Genomic DNA, 15,958 nt, shown 5'->3' with positions numbered 1-15,958 from the left:
GTACTTTTGGTATTTTAATGCTATTTTGAAAAAATTTTATCAAAAACAGGGGGTAGAATGTAGCTGATTACTACTTTGCTTAAAAACCTTGCTTAAAAACTCGGATATGAAGGCATCGTAGCATTAACATTTTAAATTATGAAGAAAGTATAATGACCCTTTTCTCTGTGTCTAAGCAGTTATTAACAGTATGATTGTAGTATTGTGTGGGAATGGAAAGAGAAATCGTCTTCTCCTCAGGTTCATTTCTGGAAGAAGAATAATGGGGGAAGCCGTTTGACTGTAATAGGTAGAAGAGACATCCTGGGATTCATTCAGCTTCCAGTTTTGTTCTTAGAGTTTATTTTCTGGGGCCACACTATCCTCAGAAGTACTTATAATATTCCCTGATTTAAGCTTGCTGACAAGAGTATTTGATTCTGGGTAATTAAATTAGACTGCATCCATGTGCAGAATTTTCTGGGAAAAAGAAATACATCTGTAGGAATTGTTTTTTGATGAAGAATAATAGAAGAAATCAGGGAAATTATTATACAGAATTATATAGAGGAATAGCAGAGGGTATAGAATTATATAGAGGAATAGCAGAGGATGCAGAATTATATAGAGGAATAGCAGAGGGTACAGAACTACATAGAGGAATAGCAGAGGGTGCAGAATTATATAGAGGGATAGCAGAGGGTACAGAATTATATAGAGGAATAGCAGAGGGTACAGAATTATATAGAGGAATAGCAAAGGGTGCAGAACTATATAGAGGAATAGCAGAGGGTGCAGAATTATATAGAGGAATAGCAGAGGGTACAGAATTATATAGAGGAATAGCAGAGGGTGCAGAACTATATAGAGGAATAGCAGAGGGTACAGAATTATATAGAGGAATAACAGAGGGTGCAACTCCTTAGTGTGGTGCATCACACTTGATGTTTGGAATTTTGTTCATTTTTTTTAAAAAATAGTTCTTCTCTCTAGAATTAATCTCCAAAATATTATGGGAACCACCCCAATCTCATTACAGAGAACATATATTAGGCCAGCTGTGTGTGTGATGTCACAGCATTTTTTTTTACCTTACTATTAACTTTTTTTCATCTTTATTAAATTGGGTATTTCTTATTTACATTTCAAATGTTATTCCCTTTTCCGGTTTCAAGGCCAACATCCCCCTAGCCCCTCCCCCTCCCCTTCTCTATGGGTGTTCCCCTCCCCATCCTCCCCCCATTACCGCCCTCCCCCAACAATCACGTTCACTGGGGGTCCAGCCTTGGCAGGACCAAGGGCTTCCCCTTCCACTGGTGCTCTTACCAGGCTATTCATTGCTACCTATGAGGTTGGAGCCCAGGGTCAGTTCATGTATAGTCATTGGGTAGTGGCTTAGTCCCTGGAAGCTCTGGTTGGTTGGCATTGTTGTACATATGGGGTCTCAAGCCCCTTCAAGCTCTTCCAGTCCTTTCTCTGATTCCTTCAACGGGGGTCCTATTCTCAGTTCAGCGGATTGCTGCTTGCATTCACCTTTGTATTTGCTGTATTCTGGCTGTGTCTCTCAGGAGACATCTATATCCGGTTCCTGTCGGCCTGCACTTCTTTGCTTCATCCATCTTATCTAGTTTGGTGGCTGTATATGTATGGGCCACATGTGGGGCAGGCTCTGAATGGGTGTTCCTTCAGCCTCTGTTCTAAATTTTGCTTCCCTATCCCCTCCTAAGGGTATTCTTGTTCCCCTTTTAAAGAAGGAGAGAAGCATCCACATTTTGGTCATCCTTCTTGAGTTTCATGTGTTCTGACGTCACAGCATTTGTAACGGCGCAAAATACCACTGTGTTTTGGATGTCATGAGTCATGTGCTGTCCCGTCACACAGGATGACTAGCTAAGGACAGATGATTTGGAGATGTAGGGGAATACAGAAGAGGAGAAATGATCCGTTTTCTTATAGAAATATCATTTAAAAAAACTCCCAGTTTTGCTGAAAAATTTCCTTGTAAAACTTTGGGCAGGTGCCACTAGGGAGGTTTTATTTGAGGAGATGTTTAAAAAGTGTTTAGGAAACAACTTCACTCTAAAACATGTGGGCTCTTTGAATGACGAATATTTAACTAGAATAAATTCCTAGACTTTATGGGCATTGCTTTATTAACATCGTTCTCGAGAAGTTTATGATTGTTGCTTAATAAGAGAGCACTACTCCACCTGGGCTATTTTAAGGGCAGGTAGCTATTCACTCTGTCTTGTCTTATGATTAATATTATCTGCATAATCATGTAATGATACTGTTTGATCCACCTGAAGTGCCAGAGAGGTTTCCAGTGCGAATGGCAGGTTGGACCTGGAGAGCATCCCAGCTGGGCAGTGGAGAGATGTGTGGTAGATCTGGGAATGACTGTCTCATAACTGCCTGATAATTTTTTTTCATGACAAATTCTCGAGCAGAGAAACAGCTTTAGAAGGCCGACCTGCTGATTAGGGGGGCTTAATCCTTCCCCGCTATGATTCCCTCTCCAGAGAAGTCTCTCAGTTCTGGTTTGCTTCCTTACCTCAGTTTAGGGGCATGCCCCTGATTTTCACTTTAGAATCTCTGTTTAGCGGTGTGTGTAGTCTTAACTAGATATGCAGAAGTAGGTAGCAAAAGGAACCGAGAATAGTTTAAAAGGTTCTGTGTGAAACCGTATGGTCTAGATATAACATCTGTGGACTTTAGGTGTCTTGTTTTCAAGGCCTGTTCATCATGCAAGAACTAGAAGAAAATATCAAAGACTAAGTTTTCCTGGTACTAGGGAGTTAGTATATTCTGCATTGACATGGTCACTGATATACATATTTTCATTTGCATGACATAACCAACAAACTCATGTACAAGTAGAGATGCCTGTTTATATTTTTGCCTGCAAATTAGATATAATCCTTGGGCCATTTCCTGAAGCAATGGGACATTGACCTTTCATTCTACCCATTAATAATCTAATTGAAACTTAGGCACCTATGTTTTGCAAATTGTGCATTTTATATCATTATTTTTCTCCCGAAGTACATACACCATTGCTAACAATGACAGAATTAGATTTGTCTGTCTTGATTGATTTAAGTGTCTCTAACCAACACATCCAATTGGAGCTTTCTAGTTTCTCCACTCAATATAATTAGATGTGGCATCTCTAGGTCACTGCAATTGTATTTAAGTGCAGTTTTTGTGACTAGAGAAAATAATACTTTTGTTTTGTACTTTTTTCCTGCTGTTTGGGGTTAAAGACATTCACAGTCTTCATTAAAACCCATTCTTTTTTGTGAAAAAGAAAGGTAAATTGGTAAGGTAAAGGTTACTACTACTTTTTTTTAACAAGTGGGAAAAGAATAGGATCTTTTGAGAAAGGTGTTAATTCTAGGATGAGTTTTTGTGTGTTGGATCTGGGACCCCAACTCTTTGTTATCAGCCTGTGTTTTATGGAGAATTCGGGGAGAACAGGGACTGGCATGGGAACTCGGTCGGCAGAGTGGCTGTCTGTCGTGCATGCATGAAGACATCATCATCGCCACCACCAGCAGGACAACAACCAACAAAAGAAGATATCAGAGTCTGACAAAGGAAACAAGGTTTTGATGCGTTAATCAATTACTTTTCCCAAAGCAGAGGTCATTTCTGTGGCCCACATCTTTTTTAACTCCTGTCTGTTAGGTAGTCTGACAGGAACTAGTAATGAGTTCCTAGGTTGGTCTTACGGTCAAGCAAGGCACAATGGCGAGATTTGTGTCACTCGCCAACCAAATTCTTCACTGACTCTGCAAACAAATAGTCAAATATGCTAGTTTTTGGGGGGCACCTTAGAAGCACTCCCCCTACCCCCAGACATATACGAATCACAGCGGTCTCCGAGACCTGAGGTCACACACTTAGGGCAAAACATGGGAAGAAAGTGTGACCTAAACCTGATCAGAGGATGGAAAGCGGAAGTGCAGCTCTCACCAAGAGACCACACCCTCCTCGGCGGGCGAGCATCTTGGTTTTGCCTTTTCAGTTTGCTCCCACCAATGGTGTAACAAAAACATTAGCAAATGCTAACGGCTTCCAGCAGTTTTAAGCCCCTCAAATGATGGTGAGGGTTGCAAATCTTATAGAAAGGGCTCAGCTCAGGAAAGCTTTATCCAGCTCCACTTCACAGGGTGAACTCCAGTTCCCAAGAACATCTCTCATGTGAGACTCTAAAGGAGGGGATACTCATTGTGGTCAGGGGACAAGTGCATGTTTCAGGGGTCTGTGGGAGTCAGCAGAGGAAGAGTGGAATTTTGCAGACTGATAAAAAGGAACTTTAAATAATCTGACTTAGCTTTCTGGCAAGGATCCAGTACACATGGGATTCTCCAGCGAAATAGGTTGAACTTCCCATATTAGTAAATGCATACATTTCTGTCCAGTACATAGCCAAATACTGACGCTTGAGAGGGAACCAATTACCTTTTGTCTTCCTCACCTCGGGAAGGGAATAATGTATGACGGACAATATTCTCCTGAAAGATCTTAGAGGCAATGTTTGAAAGCTGCTTAAAGACAAACCTACTGTGCCTCCCTTTAAAGAGAGTTGTAAACACTGTTTGCACTCCTAAGATAATTTATCATAACTTACAGATACCCAAGCCAAATTCTTTGTAATTTGACGAGCTTGGCTTATTACTTACCGTTGGCTTTTTAAGTATAAATACCTAGAGGGTAATTTACACAACTTTTTTTTTTCGCCAATTTTGTGCACAAAATGAAGCTTCATGATGCAGAATTTCCCACTTGTGCCATCAAACCAGAACTAACTGCAAACCTTGGATTTTGGGGCACTTCCAAATCATAGGTTTGGGGGCCAAAGGTGATTGATCAAGGAGCCCTTAATGCTCAGGATGAACTCACAGTCCTCCCGAGAGTCTCGGGCTCCACCCTGACCACTGTGCTCTCTGCTCGCCAGTGCTTTGACTGTCCTCTCGCTCATATTTTATTTCTATTTCTGCTGGGCCAAATCTACAAAGAAAAAAAAATCAAACTAGCTGAGTTATACTTCATCAATGAGGTGGAAATGTCAAACAAATAAAATTTTATTAGCAGAAGATAAAATACTATTGATTTTATTAATATAGTACAACATAGTTTTAAATTTTCATACTCAGTGTTTTGTATGTGTGTGGAGAGTAAGGGTATATGCATCAGATATGTGGGGAACTGAGAAGCAGGGGTAAGATTCTTACTTTAGTCCACAGACTAAGATTGTATTGATTACACAGGCTAAATTACTCAGGTTTCGAGATCCGTTACAGTCTGTGTGGTTCTAGATGTGTCCCCTTTCCTCAATGGATACTTGTATGACATATATTTGGGGCCAGATTTGAGTGATTAATGTTAAGCGTCTTTTCAATAAGTCAAATGTGAACAGCTTCTTCCTTATAGTCTTTTCAGTTAAAGAACTGTACAAAATACCCAGACCTGAGAGGACATAGATCACCACACACACGGAAGACATGCTATGTTTATCATAAATCCTTATCATATGACTTCTGCACATAAAGTCAATGTTTTCAGACAGGGTCTCTCTGTATAACTTAGGCTGGCTTTGACCTCTACCACCAGCCTCTTAGGTGCTGTGCTGGGATTCAATGTTGTACTATCATGTTGGCTCAGTTCCATGTGTGTACCACCATGCTGGATCAATATAGCTTTTTATTGTGATAAAACATGTTATATAGTCAATATGCTTCAAAAGTGTCACAATGTCATTTTTCCATTATGCGGCCAGTGGCACCAGGTTGAAGCTCTAGGTGGCTCTGCCAGCTCATTCAGGTTAAAATTCAGGAAAAATGGTACAAGAGCCAAACCCCTAGGGGACTATTTAAAACAGGAAAGTAGTTTAAGCTTCTGAAGCGAGTGAGCTAACCGTGCTTCTGTTTAGTTGGCTATTGTGTGAATCACTGTATCCTTGATTGGGAAGCATGGGTATGACACCTGAGGGATTGAAAACAGAAAACGCTTTTAGTTCAAATTACTTTTCTCCTTGTTGATGAATACCTTTTTCGAAAACCGGGAAACCCACAATGGGGCTCCTTCAAACATAATTGCTTTTGGTAAACAGGTAAGTCAAGCCTCGAATGGCTGAACACAGGCTTGCTTTAGGAGTCCTTCATTTCCGCCGAAGAGATCTCAAAAAGAGTCTACTCCTGCATCGCTCCCACGGAGAGACAGTCTGGAGGGATGCACACAGCCCACATGACATTAATATCAGCCCAGTCTCACCTGCCTTTACCTGAGTCAGTTACAGTTACAGGCAGGACCAGAGGCAGCAAGTGGATATTTCATGATTGGGGCTTAACAATTTAATTGCTGGCACATGACTTTGCTTAGTGTCACTACTAAGACTAAATCTACTTGGTGTAATGTCTGCCTATCATCACGACGAAATTTTATGCCTACAGCATAAAAAGTAAATATGACTTTTTTTCTTTCTTTCCTGTACCCATTTCAGTGTTGTCTAAAATTCTATGAAGAAGGAAGGCAGTAAATACGTTTCAGTAAGATAGAAAGTTAGTACTAAACTACCTGGTAAATAGATTTATTGTAGAGGTCAAATAGCGCTTTTCTTTTCTTTTTTTTTTTGGAGCTGGGGACCGAACCCAGGGCCTTGCGCTTTCTACCACTGAGCTAAATCCCCAACCCCCAAATAGCGCTTTTCGACTCTGGTTCCAAACGCTGGGATTCCTCGGCAACCTAATCGCACAAATCACATCTGTTTTGATGTGGCTTGAGAGAGAAAATGAGCTACTGGGAGGGAGATGATCCAACCTTTCTGTCAGGTACGAACAAACACTAGTGCTATATGACACCTTAATTGCCCACCAGCTCTGTGAACCCAGTGAGAGCAAACAGTGGAATGTAGTGTTGTCAGTCAAAATCGTCGGCGATGCTCATCATGGCTCTACACCTGCAAGTGTTCCGAAGCAGAGGAGAATGCCCAACGGAGCTCCCCTGTGGAACAGAAATACAGCTTTGCGGAGACCCAAGGGATCTAGATACAGAAGACTCCATAATGACCAGCCTCATTTACTTAATTAAAAACTTATTTTTAAAGTAGCCAGAAATTACAAGCGCACACTTGTAATCCCAGCAGTCAGGAAGCTGAGGCAAGTAGATTTTAAATTCAAAGCCGGATGGGACTACATAGAGAGACTGTGACTCAAAAAATTAATTAAATTAAAAAAGCATGCAAGCCACTATCATTAGGAACGTAATATTTTAAAATACAGTTATTTTTTTAAAATACTCTTAGGGTGAGCGCCAGATTTTACATTGCCCTTGGTGTGTTAACTGCTACCCTGGGTTTTCTTTTTCTTTTTCTTTTTCTTTTTCTTTTTCACTGCCTCATAATTTCGCACTGTAATCCTCTCATGACTCAACCTTCTCTGTGCTGGAATTATAAGTGTGAGCCACCACTGTTTCTCTACCCTTCATTTCTAGTGTTAAGGGACTCAGGCCAATTTTCTTCTTAGCAATTGTCTTAGTTAGGGTTTTATTGCTGTGACGAGACACCGTGGCCAAGGCAACTCTTAATAAAGGCAAACATTGAATTGGGACTGGCTTATAGGTTCGGAGGTTCAGTCCATTATCATCATGTCAGGAAGCACGGCAGCTGTGCGGCAGAAGAAGCTGAGAGAGTTCCACATCTTGGTTGGAAGGCAGGCAGGAGACTGTCTCCCACAGGCAGCCGGGAGGGGACTCTCAGGCCTATAAAGAGGAGCGTGAGCATAGGAGGAGACCTCCAAGCCCGCCCACACAATGACGCACTTCCTCTAACGAGGCCACACCTCCTCCAATAAGGCCACATCTACTAATAGTGCTACTGCCCGTGGGCCATGCGTATTCAAACCAGCACATCAATGTTGATAAGGGCATAATGCTTTACCCACAACTACCAGGATGGTGTCAGCCACAGCTGTGATCACAGGACGTTTGAATAGGAAATGTCAACCTAATAGTACAGCCTTCTCATAGCCAAGTACGGCAGGTTCTCTATTGAAAGCGCTTCGTTAAAATACTAATGTTTCCAAATTACACACACAACAGAAAGGGAGCGGAGTGCTAAAGAACAATATGCATTTCGTTTTGATAAAGAGCTCTCCTTTTAAAACCAAGCTATGACAAGTTTAAATGGATCCTTAATAGCACCAAGCATCCTTATTCTCGGCCGTACAAAAAGAACTTGAACATCACTGTGTAAAAACCCCCTGGATTTCTAAAGACGTTTCTGTAGGACTTACGAGCAATGTGTAGATTAGCACAAAGCTCATTAGCTTATTCCCCCTGCAGTGGGGGCGTCTTGCCCAGGTGCATTGCTGTGGCCTTTCTGCAGGTCTTTAGTTCCTGTTGCACACACATCTCTGAGTATCAAGGATGCTCTCTTCTGCCCCACCTCCCACCTCCTGTTTAATATTATGTTAAATTTCAAGTATTAAATAATTAAAATTCATATATAAAAATCAGGGATTTCTGGGAAGTAATTATTCTGAGAATAATAGTTATTTACACATATGCTATCAGCATGAGGTTTTATTGGTTATTAAACCCAAGTGAATTCTGTATATAATCATCCTATGGAACATTTTTTTCAGCAGTAAGTTCTCTCTCTCTCTCTCTCTCTATATATATATATATATATATATATTTATAGTTATGTAACCTGTTATTGTAGAGAGGTCATTTTGCAGTTTATGAGACAAGGGCTTGTTAGTATAGCGTGGCCTTGAACTCACTACGTACTGGCAGAGGCTGGCCTTGACATCTAATCTTCCTTACTCAATGGCTGGGTTCATGAGTGCTTCGCTTCAGCCATCTCAGTGCTTACACATTTTGAAAAGATTGTAAACCGCAGTTCTTTCTTATTTCCACATCCTCTATTTGTACCTATGCTTAAATGTTTGTTACCATGACAGCAAAGAAAAAGGTATCTGCTTTTCATTGCTAAAGGTCACATAGCATGATCTTCTACACATAGCACTTAGAATTTGCAGCAATCCAGCCACAGCGTATTTGTCCTTGGATGTATTCGCCTGGGAACTATTGTCTGACTGGCAGCAGAGCAGGGGGAACTGTCTAGAAATCACAAGTTGGCTACCCCCATCAGCTCCAGTGCTGGTTGGTTCTGTGGTCTTGGACAATCACAAGCAGCCTGGACTCAGTTTCTTGAATTGATAAATAAAGAAGCAGGAACCGATGGCTTTGAAGGTTCTAAAGTTCCTTTTAATTAAATACTGCAGGTGATGAAATTGCAGGATTTCTCTGACTGACCTTGGTTCTGTACCTGCCCTGAGGACTTCTACTCCCCTTAAATGGAAGCTTCAAGGACAAGCTGGTTCTTTGTCTGGGAGGGTTTGAGGAAGGCAGTGATGTTTGAGTAGACCTATATACCAACACACTTGTACCAGCTCCTGCAATGCTCATACACGATTGGTCAGCTCTCTTTTTAAGTAGCTTGATGTCTATTCATGATGCCTTCCTTGGTTAGGGTTACTATTGCTGTGTCAACCAAAGCCACGTGGAAAGGAAAGGGTTTATTTGGCTTTCACTTCCATGTCACTGTTCATCATCATGGGAGGAAGTTAGGGCAGGAACTCAAACAGGGCAGTGATGCTGGCTGAGACTTTGGAGGGATGCTGCTTACTGGCTTGCCCCCTCTGGCTTGCTTTGCTAACTTTCTTATAAAACCCAGGACTAGTAGCCTAGGATGACCTCATCCACAATGGGCTGGGCCTTCTCACATCAATCACTAATTAAGAAAATTCCATTCAGATAGGGAGGCAAAGTTTAGAGCAGAGACTGAAGGAACAGCCATTCAGAGCCTGCCCCACATGTGGCATATATATATATATATATATATATATATATATATATATATATGTACATACAGCCACCAAAACCAGAAAAGATTGATGAAGCTAAGAAGTGCAGGCTGACAGGAACTGGATATAGATCTCTCCTGAGAGACACAGCCAGATCATGTCAAATACAGAGGCGAACGCTTGCAGCAAACCACTGAAGAGAACGGGACCCCTGTTGGAGGAATTAGAGAAAGGATTGAAAGAGCTGAAGAGACTTGCAACCCCATATGAACAACAATGCCAACCAACCAGAGCTTCCAGGGACTAAACCATTACCCAAAGAATATATGGACTGACCCATGTTTCCAGTTGCATATGTAGCAGAGGATGGCCTTGTTGGGCATCAGTGGAAGGAGAAGCCCTTGGTCCTGCCAAAGTTGGACCCCCAGTGCAGGGGAATGTTGGGGTGGTGGTGGTAAGTGGGGTGGATAGGGGAGGAATACTCTTATGGGGGAAGGGGAAGGGGAGGGGGAATGGGATAGGGGGCTTATGGACAGGAAACCAGGAAAGGGAATAATATTTGAAATGTAAATAAATATATAAAAAACTTAAAAAAATTCCATTCAGGCTTGGGTGGTTTCCCAACTGGGGTTCCCTCCTCTCAGTGTGCAACCTGGTCACTTACTTCCTGCATGAACTCTGCTTAACATACTATGAGAAGGACTGAAAAGGGTTATGTGAGTTAGCCCAGCTAGGCAGTAAATTGGACGACTTTCACCAGTGCGCTTAGTACTCTCTAGTAAAGTTGGACTTTAAAATACATTTCATTGCTAGTTCCTCTGTTTGTGCCTATGCTTAAATGTTTACCATGGCAGCTAAGAAAAATGTAGAGCCTTTTCATTGCCAACAGCTAAATGGCATTATTATTTGTTATCTTTTGTTCAAGTCAAGATTTAAAAGTACCAGTGTGCAAATCAAATAATTAGGTTTTTCTGAGTAATGTTTGAGGAAGTTACAAAATTATTGGTAGTGGCATGACAGCTAGAAACAGGATAAGTTAGATATTTAAAATTATCTCTATCTATCTATCTATCTATCTATCTATCTATCTATCTATCATCTATCTATCTATCTATCTATCAATTTACTATCTGTATATGGTATATATGTATTAGGCTGCTGAACATATATGCTTTGGAGGTCAGAGCACAACTTCGTTGAATTGGCTTTTTCCTTCCACCTTTATCTGGGTTCTGTGGATTGATCTCAGATTGTCAGGCTTGTGTGTCTAGTGGCTTTATCCCCTGAGTCTTCTCACCAGCCTAAGTATGTTGTTTGGAGTAAAAGTTCTGTGAAGAGCCTACTTGATTATGAAAAGGAAGTCCGAGGTTGACCTACTTCTCTGTGAATCAGGTCAGACTGTTCAATATCCATGTTGACGGTAAGTATTAACGAAACTGTAAAAATGGTTGAAGACGGGACAGACCAGTGGATAAGCATACGCTTGCCATGCATGAAGGCCTGTGTTCATTCTCAGCACCTCCCAAAGGTCAAATTCACCCCAGAAAAACATCAGCAATTTAGAATGACCGACACCAACGTAGCCAAACCTGAAATGGAGCAGGAAGAGAGAATACGTTCTAATTTTAGGTTGTAGCTTGTTTTTGTTTCCCTGGTATTATAAAAGCCAAGTCGTTTTTTAGTAATCTTTAAAAAGAAAAAAAAACAACAAAACAAACAAACAACGACAACAACAAAAAAATCCAGGGTGTAGAGATAAGGCTTAGATAGTAAGAGCCTGGTGTTTCTCTGTAGGACCTAACTTGTGCTCTCAGCATCTACACTGGGCAACTCATTACTGCTTATGACTCAAGCTCTTGGGGCTCTAATGCCTTCTTCTGGTTTCCATGGTTCTGGTTACACACACAACAACAACAACAAATATTATTATTAATATAAACGATGGCGACAGAATTAGTTGTTTTTATTTTGTTTTGTTTTTAAGAGTCCTCTTTGTATGTCAGGCTGGCCTATGTCCAATTCGAGGCAATCCTCCTGTCTCAGACATTCAAGTGTTGGGATTACAGGTGTGTGTTTGCCATAGTTGTTCTGTGAAATATTTTACATACTATAGAGACAGTTTTTCTTAACTACAAGGAAAACAGGGTCCATATTTATTATCAGAGTATGTAGTTAAGCATCACACGAGGTTGCCTTTCAAGCCTGAGGTGCTGTTTGGCCAGTCAACTCGCTATAGTAAGCCTATCATCTCCCTTCTACCATATGTGTTTGATTTTAGCATTTTAGGGCAATAGATTCAAAGCCAATCCCATTCAACGTGGAGCAATTTTAAAAGTAATCATTTGGGGCTGGAGAGATGGCTCAGTGGTTAAGAGCACTGACTGCTCTTCTCAAGGTCCTGAGTTCAAATCCCAGCAACCACATGGTGGCTCACAACCATCTGTGATGGGATCTGATGCCCTCTTCTGGTGTGTCTGAACAGCTACAGTGTAGTTACATATAATAAATATTAAAAAAAATAAATAAAAGTAATCATTTTTACTTTTTTGAGTAAGTGTGTGTGTTTATTCATGTGTGTGGTGCGTGTCTCTCAGTGGCCTGAGAAGGCATTACACACCTAGAGCTGGAGTTTTTCTGCTCATCTGACACAGTTGTTGGGCATCCAACTTGGGTCTCCTAGATGAGCAACGCATGTTCTTAACTGCTGTGCTACCATTTCCAACCCAACACATAGAATTTAACTAGCTGTCAGTCAACTAAAACACGTTTATATTACAATACTGTCCTCAGTGCTCCAAGGATAATATTAAAGCTATTAGGAAAATGTCTTCCATTTTGGTGCTTTACTTTTTTTCTGAGAAAATGCTAAATAATCAAACAAACAGACAAATAAAATTGCACTATGCTATGATACCCAATCTGCTATCTTTTTATTTGTTTACGTTTGAGACAGGGTCCTCACTGTCCAGGCTAGCCTTTGACCTTTTTGTCACAATCTGCTGAGTATTGGGATGACAGATGTGGGCCACCAACCAACCATGTCTAGATTATGGAGTAGTTTCCTAGATGAAACTGGCAATAAAGCTACCCACCCGCAGGGGCTGGGCTTACGGTCAGTTGGAGAAATGGCTGCCCAACGCTCACAAAGCTGTAGATTCACATAAGCCAGGCATAGGGGCTCAGGCTATAATCCTTATACTCTGGGCTAGAGGCAGCAGGATCTGAAGTCCAACGACATCCTCCTTGGCCACATAGCAAGTTTGGGGAGAGCCTGGGATACGTGAGACCCTTTCTTCGTAAATAAAGGCTCGTTTTAATATTCCGCAGCTGAGCACCTGCCTAAGGAAATGCCACTACCTACAAAGGTTGAGTAATAATTTAGAGGGCTAGGGTGAGGTTGGCGTGGGTTGCTTGGCTACCCTGTTCAATTCATAGCACCTGGGAGGAGGAGGAGGGTCATTAACCTGGGTAAAAATAACATGTTATAGACACTGACTTTTGCAAATCAGAAGTTAGAGCTTCACAAACACTTTAATATTAGACTGTCCATTTTTAGATACCCCCACAGAGCCATGTGCTAGAATTTGAACAGTAAAGCGAATAGAATAGGAACTAAAATATGAGCATTAATTAATGTCATGAGTAAAGCTGTAGGAAGAGTATTATTGGTCACTTCTCGCAGTTTGGTTAAGTTTTAGATAGTGAAATAAGAAAGGACGAGGAATTTGGAAAGCAAGGCAGTGAAACACCCACGCTCTTGGAAATTGATTCAAGCCAGCAGGATCTCTATGACAGTCGGCATAGGTTTCAGATTGATCCTTCCCACCGAGAAGTCTTTTAATCACATCCCTGCTTTACGGGTTCAAAAGATAGTACTACTCTCGAGAGTTGGTGTGAAAAGTGAAACGGTGATGTGTGAAATGAATTTTTAAATCAAGTTTTAAAAAGTGGTGTTACTTTTGTGTAACAGCATTTTAGAGCTTCTGAAACATCGAAATATTTGAGTTGCGCATCTGTGGCTAACATTTCACGTTAGATAACTCGTGCACATTCCAGCTATTCCTCGGTGAGGAAACAGGCTTGCAGAAGCTGACTGACGAATGAAAAGCACCTGCCAGGAAAGCCTGACCTCAGTCCTGGGAATTCATGGTGGCTGGAGAGACTGACTCGATACAGCTGGGCCTGACCTCCATGTGTACCCTCCGTGTTCTCCAGAGCAGGGCCAGGTCTTGTTAGTACATCTATGAGAGGATAACGGATTTCCCTTATCACCGAAGCACAGCAATCAGTATCTCAGAGAACAGCAGCCGTCCATTTCCCGCCTAACCATGATAAGCGGTGTTGCGTCTTCAAGAGTATATAGCTTTGTTTTAGTATTAAGACAGAAGGTACATCTGCCACCTGCCTTCTGTAGATCCCATTAACTGTGAGTTATGTTCTAGAGGGAAAAATCACTTAAAGAAAATAATTAACTAGCTTGGCAGGTTTCTGATAATATGAAACTCAGTGTTCTGGTCAGCTTTAACTGTCAACTTGATGCATCCTAAAGTCATCTGAGGAGGGAGTCTTAATTGAGAGGTTATCTAGATCAAATTGGCCTGTGGGCTTGTCTGTAGGGGATTTTCTTGATTCTTTATTGATGCAGACAGACAGCGCCGTGCCCGGGGCAGACAGCACAAAGAAGCTGGCCTTTGCATTGTTCTATGGTTTCTGCTTCAAGTTCTTGCCCTGACCTTTCTTGGTGATGGTCTGTAAGTTGGAAGCTGAAACAAAACCCTTTATTCCTCTAAGTAGCCTACACGGTACTTGTAACAGTAACAGAGCAAGACTAAAACACATGGACTAGTTCTGTGGGGGACAGAAGCAAGTCCCTCAATGGAATTTCTAGTTAGAAAAATCAGGAGTATTTGAGTGAAGCAAACTTGAAGAGTCAGAGAGATTGACTGGAAGAGTTGGCTGGCACAGAGCATAATGAGCAATTTAATTAAAATTCTAGAGTAAGAAATCAGTCTCCTTCCTGGCTCATGACAAACCCACTCATCCATGTTTTGATGGAGCTTTGGTCAGCTAAGGGAGAAAGGGTGGAGTTATCATAAAAAGAAAAGGGAATGATATTTTGCTTTAAATATTGTACAAAATCGATCACTAGAGTATGTTTTGAGCCACTCCCCAGGTGCAAACTTTGGAAATAACTTCCTTGGATCCTTTCTCTTCAGTCCACAGTGTGTGTCCCCTTAGGCTCAGCATGGGTCAGCATCATTATAAAAGCTCAGAGCTTTGGCTGCTGCTCCCCGGAGACAGTGAGGTAGGAGTTTCCCGTGCTGTCAGAATGACAATAGTTAAAGAACCCAAGGCAAAGCAAGTCAGATCCCCTCCCTGGTCGTGTTGATGTGCAGCCCAAGTTGAGGATGACTGAGGCTGCTTTCTGACCACCAAGGATACAAAGAAATAGTGTAATAGGTCAGCCCTTAAATTCTTCACTTTAGAAGGATGAAGAGTGTATATTCTTTAAATTAGAAATACTAATTTCTTAGAATACAAAGTATCTTTGTTCGTCTTCATACCTCCTGACGATTTTATATCTGTCCGGTGAGGCTGAGCTATGTCAAGAATATATGGAGAAGGAACAGGCTGATGGATTGATTTCATTCTTCCAGGATACGCTGACATGGCAGACGCTGTTACAAGCTATCTGTGCACTAATAACAGGCCTCCAGCAGTTATTTGAGTCTCTTTCTGGGTTGTATTTGGACCACCTAGATGGAGATGCTCCTTGATAGAGAACTGGTGGTGAGAAAGGCACACATTTCCTCAGAAGCGCTAATAAATGTTTCCTAATAATTGATGCAGCTAATAAATGTTTCCTAATAATTGATGCAGCTAATAAATGTTTCCTAATAATTGATGCACAGTTAGCGTCTGCCCTGAGAGAAGGAAAAACCTAAACACTTCATTGGCTTACCAAACTCAGTATCAAACTGTTTTGCTTATATTAGCAAAATCAGTCTGGAACTTGGCCCTGATGGTCATTTGTATTTAAACCGACTCTTCACACCATCTTTTGAGTCAGTTTCCCTCCTGCAGGAAACGGAGCCCAGAACAGC

At 41.4% G+C, this 15,958-nt stretch overlaps 1 protein-coding gene across 7 annotated transcripts in view; it reads left to right on the top strand.

The window, feature by feature from the left end:
• Ank2 (ankyrin 2) overlaps positions 1 to 15,958 on the top strand; it is a 575,860-nt gene that overhangs the window by 154,709 nt on the left and 405,193 nt on the right. The window lies entirely within an intron of this gene.

The sequence above is a fragment of the Rattus norvegicus genome, chromosome 2 (assembly GCF_036323735.1).
Source record: "Rattus norvegicus strain BN/NHsdMcwi chromosome 2, GRCr8, whole genome shotgun sequence".
Taxonomy (NCBI): domain Eukaryota; kingdom Metazoa; phylum Chordata; class Mammalia; order Rodentia; family Muridae; genus Rattus; species Rattus norvegicus.
This window is presented reverse-complemented; position numbering and strand designations above follow the sequence as displayed.